Below are 16,650 nucleotides of genomic sequence, written 5' to 3' on the forward strand. Positions count from 1 at the left end.
ACGGGCATGACTCTGGCGCGACTCCGGCGCGCTGACGGCGCGCCCGCTGTGCACGTCCGCTGCGCTTGACTGAGTGCATCGCCTTATGTACCGGGGGGGGAGGCGGAGAGCTACACAGCTAACCTTGCAGGAGGTGGTGGCACACCGGAAGTGGAAGGGGGAGTTCCGGGTGTGGCGCCCGTTCCCTCCACACTGCCAAACTTTTGGTGGTGGAGAAGTAGAACACGCCTGGTACAATTAGGTGAGTGATACAGCGAATTAAATGGTGACACAATGAGGTTCAATACTAAGTGCAAATATCTTTTAAAATCAGATACAGTGATAACGATTAAAATACAGTATGCTGCGCTTCTGTTGCTAGGAGCAAGCTACCGTCGGCAAACAGGAGCAGGACTGCTGTTTAAAAACACGCAACCTGTATTAATCTCAGGTGGTGATCTCGATCGTGGCTGTGAGCACGCTGCTGCGCTCGTAAGTTCAAATTCAAACTACCTGGCAGAAGCACCCTTCAGGTCTTATGTACCGGGGGGGAGGCGGAGAGCTACACAGCTAACCTTGCAGGAGGTGGTGGCACACCGGAAGTGGAAGGGGGAGTCTTCCGGGTGTGGCGCTCGTTCCCTCCACACTGCCAAACTTTTGGTGGTGGAGAAGTAGAACACGCCTGGTACAATTAGGTGAGTGATACAGCGAATTTAATGGTGACACAATGAGGTTCAATACTAAGTGCAAATATCTTTTAAAATCAGATACAGTGATAACGATTAAAATACAGTACGCTGCGCTTCTGTTGCTAGGAGCAAGCTACCATCGGCAAACAGGCGCGGGACTGCTGTTTAAAAACACGCAACCTGAATTAATCTCAGGTGGTGATCTCGATCGTGGCTGTGAGCACGCTGCTGCGCTCGTAAGTTCAAATTCAATGTGTTTTCTAGCTGTGTCCCTCGAGTACTTCCCCTGCCGTTGTGCTAATGAAGCTCTTTCTCTACCCGCATGCTATCACTCAACCCCATTTTGTGATGTGGTCACCCTCTGGGCTTCACTTGCCCATTTTTAGGTCTCGCCTAGCGATGCAGCGCATGCGCTGCCCGCTTCTGGCGAGATCCTATTGTCGTCGGTTTGGCTTGCGAAGCAAGGGTGGAAGCTCCACCCACGCTTGTTACTGGCGCGCTTGCCAAATCCGTGCTTTCTATTGGGAGGGGAGCATGTTTGGTTCCCTCCCTGTCTTCCTTCGGCGTGCCTGCCCAGACAGGGCATGTGCACGCGCCTGGACTCCTCTTTGCCCTGCATCCACGCACCCGGACAGGAGATGTGCACGCGTTTGCTGTGTGGGCACAGTGCTTCGGCGCGCTTTCACTTTCGCCTTACTCTCGGCGCTGAAGGCTGCTGGAGATGGATGCGCCCAGTGATGTCAGAGTGGAGGTCGGGTGTTCTGGGCCAGCTGGTAGGTTACGATACAGTGTAAGCTTGTTATTTAATTTCATACATAGTGAAGGATACATCATCTTTACAGTCTCTCTTTTCGACTCCCATAATAAGGTCTACACACACACACACTAGTTGGAGTTGGCAGAGGTTACACTTAATGCAAGTAAATAAAACTAGCCCCTCCGTACGCAGTGCTGGTTAATTTTGGATCCCCTTGGCCTTTGGAGTGCCCTGGGACAACTGTCAGGAGTCCGGAACGGGGTGGCGGCGTTGACATTTTTTGGAAAGACTTGCTACGCAACTTGTGTTTTTTATTCCAACCTTCACTCTGCATGGCCTGTTCCTGCATCAGGGATTTATTGGTTTCCACATCGTGGTTGGAGGGTGCGAGGCCGCTAGGGTGGAAAGAGTGGGTGTAAGAGGACACCGAGTGGGCGCAGAGCAGACTGGCCGTGTATGGCGGGCCAGGGGCAGCAGGGGTTATAAATTGAGGCCGCGGCTCTAGGCGGGTGTCCAGGCCGCGCTATCGCTGACACTTGGAGACAGGCTACGTAATCGATTGCCGATGGCCACAGGCCCTGGGTACCACCTGCCTCAAGGAATGGTCTTACTGACTGTATCATTTCGTTTATTTCCCGAAAAATAGTTTGTCACGTATATCTTTTTCATTTTCGTTCTGTGACACTTTACCCAATTTTAATTGGCAATTGTTTGCTTCTGTCTGCACTGTCTAAAAAAATCCTTTGCATGCTACTTTGATGTCATTTGTTTTCAGTGGACCCCCATAAACTGTTTTTCAAAGGTACAAGGTACACTCGCAACCGTATTGTTTAACGCTGTCAAGCTGCCACGATACTTGCTAATGTTCTTTTTATTTATTTTATTTTTTGGTTGGAGGAACTTTCACATATCTGTCTTATAGCCTGGCAGGTATCCTGCAGTCAAAAAATTAAGTCTTGTGTTTTCAACGTTAGAACTTTTAGACCAAATGCAGTGAGTCCCTTGGGTCTTTAGTCAAATATCTTGGATCAACAAGGTTGATCATTTGCTCTTGTTGCTGTTATTTTTTAACATTTGAAGAAGACATGCCCATAATCCAATGTATTATCATACTTGCCAACATTCTATAGTCAAACAAGCATTAAAAATGCAATAGGTCTCGACTTTCATTAAGTTAAAGCCATTTGCTTTGCTATACAATACCATTAGCAAAGCAAATGGCTTTAACTTAATCAGAGGCGAGTCCTATTGCATTTTCAATGCTTTTTTGTCCTTTGTCACCTGGCAATCCTCTACATAGTTATGTTATGTTACCAAATTTAAAAGTGCATGGCTGCCCCAGTGACGGGGCATCCCAGCGCTGGTTCCAGATCGCAATGACAAGAAGGGAGTCTGAGGCGGTAAAACCACTTTGCAGGTTTTACCATGGCATGACACTGCTTGTTCAGCCCTTGTTTTTCATTTAATTAATCAGTGCCATCTGGGGGTTATAGACTTGGCTAGGTCCATTCCAGCCAATTGGACTGGCATGACTGATATCAATAATTTGGAAAAGAAAAGCAGAGGTTGCCTGTGCACTGGCCCTGTGAAACTCAGCCCAAGCAAGTGAGAACTGGGAGAATGCAGTGGGTTTTGATGCTAAACATGCTCAGGATGTGCTGGATATTTGAAGCTATTGGTATGTACATGGAAGCATGGACATCAATTCACCAAAATGCCAGGGGTAGCGGAAGTGACATCACATGCCCTTTGACCACCACTTTCACTCACACACATACTTACACATGTACACTCTCTCACACATAAACACACTCACCCGCAAACACGCACAGAACATACATTTTAACGCATGTTTTACTTACCTAAGCTGCCATAGGGCATATTTCAGCTTATTGTAGTCCAATTTTCTTACACTATTAGTGAATAATGCATTTTATTTATTCACTCCTAGTGTAATAAAAATAGACAGAAAATAAACAGAGTGGAGCTCCAGCTGCCGCCGTGTTCCTGGCACGGGATTTGCCAACTCTGCGGCCAGGGGTCACAAAGGCAGTGCTAGGGGTAGCAGAGGGCAAGGCAGGGGTCTCAGCTGGGACCCCTGACAACCCTGAAATGACGTCCATGCAGAGAAAGTGCACTGAGCCTTTGACACTAAACCGGTGCATGTGGAAGCTGCACTGTCTGTTTAATGCTACAGCTATGTGTAAATGCTGCACTCAGCAGCCATGGACAGGCATTAATCCCTGGAGAGGTTGCATTGGACATGCCTAACCACAATCAGACTGATTTGCTTATGTGACTATACCAGCACTTGTGTGGCATGTGAGCTATGGTTGACAATATGATGCTATGGCTCTGGAAGGAGTGGTTGTGTGTGGGCATACTAATTATTGCATGGCTAATCGAGGGCTACCTGGGCATTTGGGGGGGTTTGCTGAATGTTTTAGACTGTAAATGTATATGACTATTAAAGATACAGCCATCATGTACGCAATTTGTACCTGTGTAAATATATTTGATGGTAAATAATAATGTTAATTTTATATATTTATTTTAAATGTAGAACAATATAAAATTGTATTTTAAATTCAAAATCTAATTATTTAGAATGCATTATATAAAATAAAATTAATTTATGATTTCAAAAATCCCACCTAAAGTAAAAAAAGTATTACTTTATATTGTAATAAACTTTATTTAGAGTGATGTTTAAAATTAATTTAAAGTAATGAGAAATTAAAAATTCATGACAGGAATGTTGTGTTGGAGGTCTAATGACAGACATGAAATGTTTTTTGTTGTTTTTTCACCGGCAGAGTTCTAGACTGTTGGGCGATAGAGTTACATCCAAAGGAGTATTGCTTTTATCACTGGAGACCACTATCCTCATGACCAGACCAAGACTACCAGTTGGTGGAAGGTCATCTCCAGTCATCAGGTATTTGTTTTTTTGTACCTGAACCCTACAAGGGAGATTGTTTAGTGGTTCTCCGTGTGTAAACCATTGTCATTGTCATGACTGGGCCTCTAATTCCTCCTTGGGGTGGTACTTGGATTAATGAGGCATGAGGAACCCCCGGTCGGGGTCACCCAGAGTTCCTAAACCCATAGACTGCGTCACAGGTTTTAGTGATAGTGAGATTTGTGGTGTCTAATTTCCTGCATGTGCACTACACACATGCTAATTAACAATAGTAGTATATAAAAGCGAGTGGTCCTTCTGGGACATCTCAAGAAAATGAGATCTGAAGTCCTACTTTGGTAACTGGTTGCAAGGAACTGTACAACACCCACAGGAAGAGGCACTTTTGAATGAATAGTTCCCTCAACATGTTTGATATCAACTTTTAATGGGAGTTTGCATTTGGCCTTTGGCCAGGGCCCTAGTGCTTCTGTTTCTGTAAATAAATTGGCCGTGTGAGTCTTTTCAGGGCTCGTCTTTTGCCTTTGAAGAAGATCTGTACTACTGCTCAGAGAAAGACTGAACCCGGTAGGATAATTTAGCTGCCTTTCTTGAAGGACCGGTGAAGACTCTAGAGGGCTGTCTAAAAGACTTTGTTGCAGCTGCAGTCAGAAAGGAGAAGGTGACAGACTGCTTGGTGGTTAGAGAACAGGCCTCCATTCAACCCACAGACTCCTGAGTTAGGAGAAGGGCACAGTATAGGGTGTAGTGCTTGACCAGAGCTCATATGCGAGTCTATCAACCTTGTAGTTGTACCCCATTCAACTGTGTTGCTGTGATTTTAAAGTACTTTCTATTACGAAAAGACAAGCACTTGGCAGGACAGTGATGTATTGAGTTAGTTGTTTGACTGTTTGAGTTCTTATTCTCCGCCTCCAAAACTAGCTTCCTGAGAAGCCTTTGTCTGCTCGCCATTGCTACCCTGAGAGTCAAGTGCGGAAAGAGTGCTCTTTCATTTTGCAGGGCCATAGTAAGAAGTCTCCCACAACACCAGTGGAAAATGAACCCAACATCCCTGTTTGTGACCCAGTAGAACTGGACTGCTTGTGGCACCCGAACTGGGTCTCACATAAATATTATGCCCCTTCCCTACAAATACTACTAGAGGAAATGATGGATTGAGGTAGTGTACCCGCAAGCCTTTACCCAGAGATTTTGGATTTAGTTGATGTGCTAAATATTTATGCTTAACCAAAATAAAGGCTCATACTCTATCAAAGACGTAACATTGCCTTAACTTTCTTATTATTGTAGATGGACATCTGCTAACTAAATGTTGCACCTCACAACCAGCCTTCAGGAGAAAGCCTTGACTGTTCAAACTTTCTCCCTCATAAAAGTGAATCGCTAAGGAGGTGATGCTTGGCAATTCAATGACCTTACATTAGCACAAGGCATCTATGATTACAAAGAAGAAGGAGATTCTAGTCACAAGGGTTACCCAGTGCTCCTGGCTGCCAGAGACACTTCAGAACTGCCTGAGACTTACGCTGAGAGATCAATCTCCGCATCCAGGATGACTGGCAGAAATCCAGTAGGACCTGGCTCTGCACCATGTATGACAGGGAGAAATCTCAGAACCAGGCCCTGCACCCTGTATGACAGGAAGAGACTCGGAGGGACCTGGCTCTGAAGCCGGTGTGACAAAGAGAGACTCAGGGTCCATTTGCCCTGCGTGTGACAGAGACGCAGAAAGACCTGGCTCTGTTCCCAGTGTGACAGAAGGAAACTCAAGAGGCCAAGATCTTCAGCCAGTGTTCTGAAGTGGACCTCCACCTAGCGTGAAAGACAAAGAGGCTGTGACCTGCACCCACTGTTGAGGATGAGACTGATGGCCGAGGCTCTGCTATCAGTGGGATAGGGTAAGATTCATGGAGGCAAGGATCTCCATTCAGTATGACAAGGATAATTGCCAAATCCAATATGTCTAGGTTTACTGTGACAACATAGGGCAGCAAAGGCATGATGAAATTATGTGTCTGCCTATAGGACATTAAAGCTAGATCTTTGGGCTTTGCCAATGCTTGATAGTTAAGGGGTGCTTGTGCCGTGGTAATTTTGGGGGTGGCATTGATGGTATTGGTACTGGTGGTGGTGGATTAGTCTTGCTAATGGCATTAGTGGTTGAGGTGTGGTATTGTGATGGTATTGGTAGTGGTGCTATTGGTCGTAGTAGTTTTGGTGGTAGAATTGGTGTAGGAGATTGTATTGATGTCTGTGTACTAGTGATAGTGCTGGTATTGGTGGCAATGTTGAGATTGGTGATGGTATTGTCGGTATGTTATTAGTTGTGGTGATATTGGTATTGTGTGGTAGTGCATGTGGTATTAGTAGTGAAGGTATTGCTGGGGTTTTGCTATTGTGGTGGTGGTATTGTTATTTGTGGTGTCAGTGGTATTGGTGATATTGATGGTATTAGCTATGGTGCTTGTAATGGTGGCATTGGTGAGGGCATTAGTGGTGCTATTTTTGGTGTTGCTATTGGTGGTAGTACTTTATTTTGCCAGTGGTGGTTGTATTGATAGTTTTATTGGTCGTGATGATATTGGCAGTGGTAATATTGGTAATGTACTGGTAGAATTTGTGGTGGGGGTATTGATAGTAGTATTTCTGGTGTGTGGTTTTGGTGGTGATGTGGTATAGGTAATTGTATGGTTTTGGTAGGATTGGTATGGGTGGTGGGGATGGTATTGGTGATGTTGAGGTATTGGTGGCTGAGTGGTATTTATGGTGGTGTGCTCGGGTGTTGTTAGTGTGGTAATGTTAATGGTGGTGATAGTATTGGTTGTGGCATTGGTGCTTATGATGGTGGAATTGGTGAGGTAATGGACCTGTGGTGTATTGGTACGGAGTGCTATTGGTAGTTCTGATCAAGTGCAAACATATTCACTTGTGTACATCTCGCACACACATCTCCTTATTACTTTGCGCTTATCATATGTGGAAGGCTCAACCACAAGATGGTCCTCTGATGTGATAAACAAAAAGCACATGCCTTTTTAGGATCAGGCTCACTCTTGAGTCATGCAAAAGCTCTTAAAATTGTCTGCTGCAGTAAATAAATGCTTTCTGTATACAATGCATGTATGAGACAAAAACTTGAATGAATGTGGTTAAAAGTGTGATGGCTGAGTGTACTTTTTAGATGAAAAATAGTCCCTCCTTGCTTTGCACTCACTAGGAGGAGAAATGATACACCACAATGCCAAAAGCAAACCAAAGCATGAGGTAAAGGAGAAGTACTCCTCTGGGCTGATCAAAGATGTGATTGACAATGTCTCGACAATCTCTGACAAGGCTGATCCAAATAAGCCAATAGTTGAAGGTGGCTTTCCCAAAGCCCACTCTATGATCTCCATTTTGAGTTTTTTCCTAATTGTATTGTTATTTATTGCACCTAATAAATAACAATACGCTGGGGTCTGTTATTTATGGGCGGGATAAATAATGGCAATTATGAGTTTTTCCCTCGAAATTATGGCTTAAAATGCTGATGCTGATGCTTACAGCACCACAATCCTCAAGTCCTGGTGACATATCTGACTGTAATTCCTACTGACAAAACTTATCATTCTGAAGTCATTGCAAACAGTGGTTTATGACCTATTCATAATCAAAACCTATGTATATTGTAAGTAATACGTCTATAGAGATATACCTGTTAAGATCAGACCTAAAAATGCGAAACTAAGGAAGATAAGGTACTGATTGAAGCCAGTCTGACAAAGAAAAGTCCAAAAGCTAAAAGAAAAATAATCTATGTGCCATTGCATAAGAACACACTTACACACAGCTGGGACATGGATGGCTGAAGTAGCGTCAAACCGGCTGAAAAGTTAGGACAAGCCTTGGCAAAGCCAATAGGTCTGTGTTGGCTGCCAGGCTTTTGGATTTGGCAATTCTTGTTTTTTTCAGTCAAGGTTTTTGCAAAACATTATTGCTGGGAAAGGCTCCGAGTCCTCATTAATCTAAAAAAAAAGTCTCGACTGAAGGCAAAAATATTTTTGGTCTCATTGTCATAGTAGTCCCTGACACTGAAGTGAACTACTTTGTGTGTGGATGTGCTCATTGTCAAAGTGCAGCATGCCGTAACTCACAGTGAAGTCAGCCAATGGCTGAAGTAGGCTGATCATTGCCCCTTAATCCATGCTGCAGAGCGTTAAAGAAAAATATGAATGATACAACCACAGACCAATATTGAAGTCTAGCTGACAATTTTAGCAACCTCAAAAGGTCTTGGTGAATACTAAACCTAAAGAAAAGCCAATTGGTCTGTCATTTGCTGCCAACCTCTTACCTTTGCCAATGTTTTTTGTAATGATTTTGTAAATCTTTAGGACAAACAGAGTGCTTTGCTAAGACAGATGCATAGAAAGCCTTGCTAAGATAGAGACAGACATATATCACCAGTAGGTAGTTATAACTTGGACCATGTTTCCATGGAAAAAGTGTTTTGACTTGCCTATATCTTTGTGATTCTTGTTGTGCATGGAAAGATTCGAGGTGATTTGTCAAGCGGGTGCCGAAAAAAGGGGAGGCGGTCAAAAAAAGTGTTTTTCCAATGTTAATTTCAATAGAGATTTTTAAACACAACTACAGTCCGAGCCTCTGGGCGTAATAACACCAAATTTGGCAGAAAGGTAGCTCTTGGAACAGAAAGAACCCTTTTTGTTATTTAGTGTAAATCCATTCAGTAGTTTGGGAGATATATATAATAATAATAATTGGATATATAGGGATGCGGATCCTCCGAGGATCCGACAGTCCCCCTGCTGAAATCTGATTCGCTGCTAACACTTCAACCAGGAAGCATACATCTTGAGACTTGGCTTCACCCGAGTACTACTTAAAACGTTTAGAAAAGAAAGAATAAAGGGGCAGGGTAGTAATACCCTGACACAATTGTTTTCCTCTGTGTGCAGCAGAATAAAGTCTCTGTGCACTGCAGCCAAGGCTATGTGCGCTTAGAACCAGACCGCCCGAGTAGACCAGGGCTTGAAGTGGGATGAAAAAACTAGGGGGTCTCTCAAAGGGGCGTGAACGATACAATTAAGGGTGTGTCTTAAAACCAATTAAGCTAAAAATCTGTGCTTAGCACAGTGTGCCACCCGACTGATATTTGCTTCTTCTGTCATTGCATCCAGATATATAATACAAGTAACATTACACCTACAAGAAGCCAGGACTATTTGCTTTGTCAATGGTTGTTTGTTAAATAAAGTTGTATATAATATTGAAAATTCTTCCGCTCTTGTGGTAGAGGTTGTGGCTTAATGCTCCAGCTGCCGACTTAGGAGATGGGTTTTGAGTCTCAGGGCAGATTAACATTCTGTGATTCTCGGCAAATCAATTAATCCCCCCATGCATACAAAAAAGAAAAATCCTGTAAATCGCTCCAATACTTTTGGGTTGAGTTTGCACTATATAAAACTTGCTGAATTTCTTTTCTAAATGCAGGGCTGATGGTTTGCCTTTTAAAAGAATTTGTGTTAAATGCAGCCCAGGACGCTGTGATCAGGGGAGCAACTTGGACTTCGGTGGGGCTAACACTCCCAGCCAGGGCTGGTCCTAGCAATGGTCGCACACTGTGCAACAGTCTTTTTTGGCTCCCCCATTTCTTCCTTCTCCATAAATTCCCTCACTACCACTCACCAACAATGCACCTCGTCTCTCTATAGCACCTTTCTGACAAACATTTCATTTTTTAATAGCGCTGCTCATAGTTTACTCACACTTAGTTCAGTGATCTGCATGATACATGTTCTTTGTAGCAGACACATTAACCCTATGTGCTGTGTGGGTGGCAGGAGTGTCCATGTGAGTGCACGGTGAGCGATGAATCAGTCTGAGAGTAGGGTGAGAGGAGTGACTGCAGGGTGAGAGACGTGACTGCAGGGTGAGAGACGTGACGTGAGTGAGGTGACCATATGAATTTGGGTGCGGATGTTAATGCAGCGTGGGACGAATGAATGCATGGTTAGAGATGGGCTTGTTTGAGTTTGTTTAGTTTAATTTAGTTTGTGTATATAGCGCTTAAATCAGCCCCTAAGGGGTATATCAGCTAGTGGACTTACAAAAGAAAGTTGTCACAGTGGGCAGGTCTAGAAGAGGGCAGTTTTCAAAACTGAGATTGCAGATTGAGCAGTGAGGGGGACAGGTGAGTGAAGTATCACATGAGTTCAGGGTGAGTAGTGTGCCCGTGTGACTGCAGGGTGAGGTACAGGGTGAACAGCACAAGTGTATTGAGAGTGCAGAGTGATCACTGTGAGTGCAGGGTGTGCGGGTGAATGGTGTGAGTGCATGGTGATCAGTGTGAGTGCATTGTGATCACTGTGAGTGGAGAGTGAGCGGGAAAGTGAAGGGCGAGAATGAGGAGTGAGTTGTCTGAATGCAGCTTGTTATTGAGGGCGGCGTAGGGTTTCAGATATAAGTTACATTATTGCCATTATGGCATTAATCAGGGATCGAGAGGAGAGGACATAAACAATGTGCTGATCCTGCAACAAACTTCCAGTCTTATGATTAGGGTTGCCAGCTCATTATTATGATGTCCCAGAGGGAACAAAAATAAGCACTCACCTAAAGCTGTATTTCCGCACTTATCTGTGCATACTTAGAACAGAAAATATACATAGAACGCACTTTTGATTGTTTTCTAGGGCTGTCTGAATGATTCATGATAATTAAAGGGAACAAAGACAGGAAAGTCACATTACAAATGAATAAATACTTTTTTATTTATAACCCTATTTAGTGTCAAAGCTAGGTCTTTGCAGGCTCTGTAAACAACACATGACTGGCATTTTTCTTTTGGCAACCCTACTTTATATTCCTTTTCATGAAATGCATTCTCACACTACGGCAGTAAATGTAGAATACAAATGTGGGGAATAGGCAGAGTGGGGGCACAGGGGTACAGGAAGCAGAAAAAAACTACACCTCATTACCAGTTTACAAAGCTATGTAAATATACAAATGGTCTTTCAAAGACTTGTGAAAAACTCGGGTGTGCCGGAGTAAAGACTCCAGACACTGCCCAGCCGAGCCCCAGCAGCCTGGGCTGAGACACACGACAGGGGCGGTGGAGGGGGGGCTGAAGCCCTTTTAGCCCAATGGGCGTTGCAGCAAGTTTAAAGGCACTACGTGTGCATTTAGGATCCAGGGTCATCTGAAAGCACATGTTGTGCTTTTAAACTTGCTGCATTTCTTTTCTTAATGGTGCACGGCCTGGGCTGATTGTGGGCCTTTTAAAAGTATTTATGTTAATCACAGCATTCACCATGGGCTGCATTTAACATAAATACTATCAAAAGGTAAGCAATCAGCCCCACAGCCACGCTCTATTTAGAAAAGAAATGCATCAAGTTTAAAAGCACGAACGTGTGCTTTCAGATGGTTCCTTGATGCATTTCCGAATAGAGCACGGCTGTGGGGCTGATTGCTTGCCTTTTGAAAGTATTTATGTTAATTGCAGTGCTTGAGGGGCACTGTGATTAACATAAATACTTTCAAAAGGCCCACAATTAGCCCCACAGCCGCGCTCTAGTTAAAAAGCAGCAAGTGCTTGAACATTTTCTGCTTTTCAGAGCATGAACGCTCTCCCGGGATGTGCTGTGTGTGCGGGCTTCACACACAGTACTGCGCACTTGGAAGGACAAAGGTGCACATGCATGTGCGCGCTCACTTTACAGGGAACAGTGGTTACAACATGCAGGATTTTGGGACACACTCTTTTCTAATTGGGATGGTGTCAGAGGCCGAGGGCAGAAGTTGGACGGCTGCAGAGATTAGGCATATGGGGCATTGGCACTCAGAGCTACCTGCGTCTAGGATGAGTTTTGCAAGATCACCAATAATTCGAGTGTTTTCTCCTAGGTTGCACAGCGGGCCCACAAAGAGGGCATATTGAGGTTTGGATCTGTGGGCACTCTTTTGTCAAAAGGGCAGCACCGCATGCAGAGTCCAGGCATGAAGGAAGAGAGCTGGGGCTGCATGATATGGTAGTACGGTTAAGATGGTTTGGCAAAGGTGGCATGCATTGGCACAAGCTGTTGCCAGAATGAATTCACAGATAAAAGGTTCTCCCTGCCTGGACGTATTACTGGTACACCTAGGAGAAAATGGCTTTGTGAAATTAAAGGGACTGACGCTAATTAAAGCTGTCAAGCAGGACTTGCTAGAGATTAAGGCAGCCTGGTCAGGCGCAATGTCAGTGTTGAATGAGCTGATGCTTTGGAGATTATGGAGGGGGGACAAAAACCCGGGGGGCATTAATTGGGCACGATGGAAAGGAAATAAAGAAATTAATACATTTTGCAGATCAGAGGGATTTATTTTCCTGGAGCACAGTGACATTAAGTCTAAGGAAATGTAATATTTTCGAGACAATGGGGTCCATTTATCCATTTATGGTGTGGAGGTGTATTGGATGCAGGTCAGGAATGTGCTAGCAGAAATTATGCATTTTCCAGTAGGGATGTAGTGGTTCCCAGGTGGGAAGGGACTGGTCTGGTGGCGGTTTCCTACTAGAATCTAAAGGTTTATTAAAAAGACATTGTTTATGTTGCGACCCAGTTGAAATTTGGGGGAGGGTGGTTTATGAATGGAACAACAGGGGCGTATGCATGATGGATGGATGCGGGGATTTCTGAGTGACGAGTGTGTGACTGGATTTTGAATGTAATGGTTGGGATGGGTTGCTTAGGGCAGTGGGGTAGTTTTGGGTAATTAATTAAATGTATAGTGAGGCCCATGTTTATGATTAGTATTTATGGCGTAGAGCCAGGTTTTGGGTATTGACATTCTGTGCTCCTGTTTCATTAAAGCACCCTTCTACACACTATCCTGTAGTCATTTGTTCTTGGAGACACCATCCTGCCTGGTGATGGTTTGAGGGGGTGAGCAGAATGCCCTACATCCCTCGGATTTTTGGGCAGGTGGTATGGTCCAAGGAGGAGGGTCGTAGAGATTGGTCTTGGGGGAGTGCCGGGTGGGGCCTCATAGGAGTTTGTAAGTGCCATGCCTTTACAGGGTGCCATTTTGTGTGGGTACACCACAGTTGGTGAAGGGTCAGTTAGTACGTTCAATAAGAAAGTTACTTTGATGAGGTTGGTGCACCGTGAGTAGGTAATGAGTTGTTTTTTTCACTTTTTGAGGAGCATGGAGGTTTCCTGCAAGAATTTAAAGGTTTATTAGAGACATTGTCCATGTTGTGACCCAGTTGAATTCTGGGGGAGGGTGGTTTATGAATGGAACAACAGGGGGATATGCACGACAGATGGATGCGGGGATTTCTGAGTTACGAGAGTGTGATTGGATTTTGTTTGTTATGGTTTGGTAAGGGTTGCTTATGGGAGGGGGAGGAATTTTGGATAGTTAATAAAATGTATAGTGCGGCCCATGTTCTCGATTAGTATGTATGGCGTAGAGCCAGGTTTTGGGTATTGACATTCTGTGCGCCCGTTTAATTAAAGCGGATTTTTATACACTATCCTATTGTCATTCGTTCTTGGAGACAGCGCCCTGCCCGAACTAGTCTATACACTGCGCTTAATTATTAAAATAATAAGAGCTGAGTTCCCAAACTTTTGCATAGAAGTTGTCAAGGGCGCTGTAGAAGGTTTTGGTGTCGAATACTATGGCTGTGTAGTCTTAATTCCCCCTCACGCATCGATAATCCAAACAAATAGATTTAGTAAACACTTTGAAGTACCCAAAAGGGGGTGTGCGTTTCTGCAAATGGCCACTGAATAGCACTGTTGCATATGTTTATCTTACTCCCTTTCGGGCCTCAGTAGTACCATAAACGAGCCGTTTGTTGTCATTGCTGCACTAATGTATGTTGTTTCCTCTGGAACCTCACCACGGATATACTGTAACTCGGCACATCCCAGCTGCACCCGTACATATCCTCCCTCTAGGACCGCAGCCAAACAGAGACGCAGGGCCGGCTTTAGCACAGGTGGCGCCCTATAATAATAATAATAATAATAAAACCATTTCTAGAGCGCCTGGTTACACTACCATAGTGTGTCCCCGCGCTAACAAGTGCTGCTGCTGCTCACCTAAGACCAAAGGCCAAAGGCCGGGAGCAAACCCCAATCCCAGATGCAGAGAAGTTAGTTTATACCCGGGAATAGGTGGGTTTTCAATTTTAAACGGAATCTTGCTTCAGAAGGCTCCATACGAAGATCAAGAGGAAGCCTATTCCAGTGTTTACAGGCCAAAAACCTAAAAGAAGCACCTCCGATCTTGGTCTTGCGAACCCGGGGAAGTTGGAACCGCATAGCTCCCGCAGACCTAAGGTAGCGAACGGGGCGATGAAGGGTAAGAAGGTTACGCAAATAGCCAGGGCCTTTACCCTGAGCTATGCGATGGGCTAAGCAAAGAGCCTTGAACCTAATTCGCTCCTCAATGGGGAGCCAGTGGAGTTCATAAAGAGCCTTTTTTCCTGATGCTCTGCGTGGAAGGTTAAGCACCATACGTGCGGCGGCATTTTGCACACGCTGGAGTTGGTGAATACCTTTTTTGCTAAGCCCCAAAAGAAGAGCATTGCCGTAGTCCAGATGAGGCGAGACTAAGGCATGAATGAGTGTCTTTCTGGCACTAATGGGGAGTAACTCGAGGATTTTCCGAAGAGTTTTGAGTATACCAAAGCATTTGCACGTGATTTTACTGATCTGATGCTTAAAAGAGAACTCCGTGTCCAACATAATCCCCAGGTTTCTAACGGACTCAACCGGCTGAGGAGTATCCCCCAGTTGTGTAGGCCACCAGGCCTGTGACCAAGCAGAGGGGGATTTCCCAACAACTAGAATTTCAGTTTTGTCGCCATTAAGGCGTAGACAGTTGTTGTTCATCCACCCTGCTACGGAGAGCATACAGTTGGAGAAATTAGTGGCCACATCTGACTGGTTATCGGTGAGTTTGATTATTAATTGGGTATCGTCAGCATATGTGACGATATCCACTCCGAAGGCTTCTATGCGACAATATTTGTTGGCGCCCCCCCATGCTCACCTCCATCACAGATTCCCTCACTACCACCATTTGATGGTGCCCCTCAAGTCTCCATAACCACTGTCTCTTCGATTCATTTCGTTTTATAGCGCCACTCATGCCAGTTGAAGATGTCAGAAAACTTTACATCACACACATTGCACAGAGACAATCAATCATCACTGTGAAAATCAGTATATAGGAAATGTTACATGCCAGAGGCCTACAATGGGTAGGAGTCACATGTCATCCATACTGGTAGGCAGTCTAGTTTAAGAGTCCTTGGAATGGAAAAGCACAAATTCAGAATTTAAAATTTAACACCATTGTTAGGGGTTTTCTTTAATAAAAAGGATTAATTTCTACCCAAATGAACCTTTTTTGCAATATTAGGACGACGAAACTCTGGGCAAAAAATATATAGCTCTAATATTTTCCCTACAGTTTGCATGCAGCTTTTGATGACAGTTAATAGCTCACTGATCTATATTAAGACTTTACCTTATAAAGTGCAAGCAAGAAAAGGATCTCGGACAAAACCGGTAACCCATTGACCTATTTAAATTATATGCACTTCGTGATGTTAATGGGACACGTTCTTTGCAGCAGGCATGTTAACCCTCTGCGCTATGATCAGTCAAAACTTTTAGCAGACAAAGCTCCGGACTCTCTACAGGAAGAACATTAATCACTGGAGTTGTCATTTTTGTTGTGGGGACAAAGTACACGACATCCTGTGCTTTTAAAGCATGAACATGGCGCCCCCACCCCAGGCCAGCGCCCGGTGCGGTGGCACGGATCGCACCGTCCTAGAGCCGGCCCTGCAGAGACGTTTAAGGCATGGGCAAAGCGGGCACTGCCACTGGCCCAGAGGCCCAACCTTTCAGGTGGCCCCTGATAGTGCCAACTCTGTTCTGCAGAGTCTTCCCCTTATGACATTGAATAATTCTCAAACAGATTGTTTTAAATACTGTTTCCTTTTAATTAATTTATAATCTGAGTTATGTGTGAGAGCCTACTAAAGACATTTTGAAGAGAAATGCTGTGGTTCATGCAACATCCATAAAAAAGTTTCTTTTAGATCAAAACAGGACCTCGCATATGAGAAACAGTAGGGGGTCACAGAGATTATATGTAGTAATATTGGGGAGCTGCGGCTGTGTTACAATATTGAAAACACTTGTCACTATGCCTGAATATTAGATGTAACAACTTTAGAATTCGGATCAGTGTGGTGGATGTGACGATTGTGACCTGGCCAAAGG

At 44.3% G+C, this 16,650-nt stretch overlaps 1 protein-coding gene across 1 annotated transcript in view; it reads left to right on the top strand.

The window, feature by feature from the left end:
• Positions 1–16,650, top strand: part of LOC146857246 (pancreatic secretory granule membrane major glycoprotein GP2-like) — a 606,316-nt gene that overhangs the window by 97,678 nt on the left and 491,988 nt on the right. The window contains exon 2 of the mRNA XM_085647755.1: positions 4,242–4,363. The gene's annotated coding sequence lies outside the window, so the exon portion shown is untranslated. The remainder of the gene's footprint in view (positions 1–4,241; positions 4,364–16,650) is intronic.

This window comes from Triturus cristatus, chromosome 3_2 (genome assembly GCF_964204655.1).
Source record: "Triturus cristatus chromosome 3_2, aTriCri1.1, whole genome shotgun sequence".
NCBI classification, from domain to species: Eukaryota; Metazoa; Chordata; class Amphibia; order Caudata; family Salamandridae; genus Triturus; species Triturus cristatus.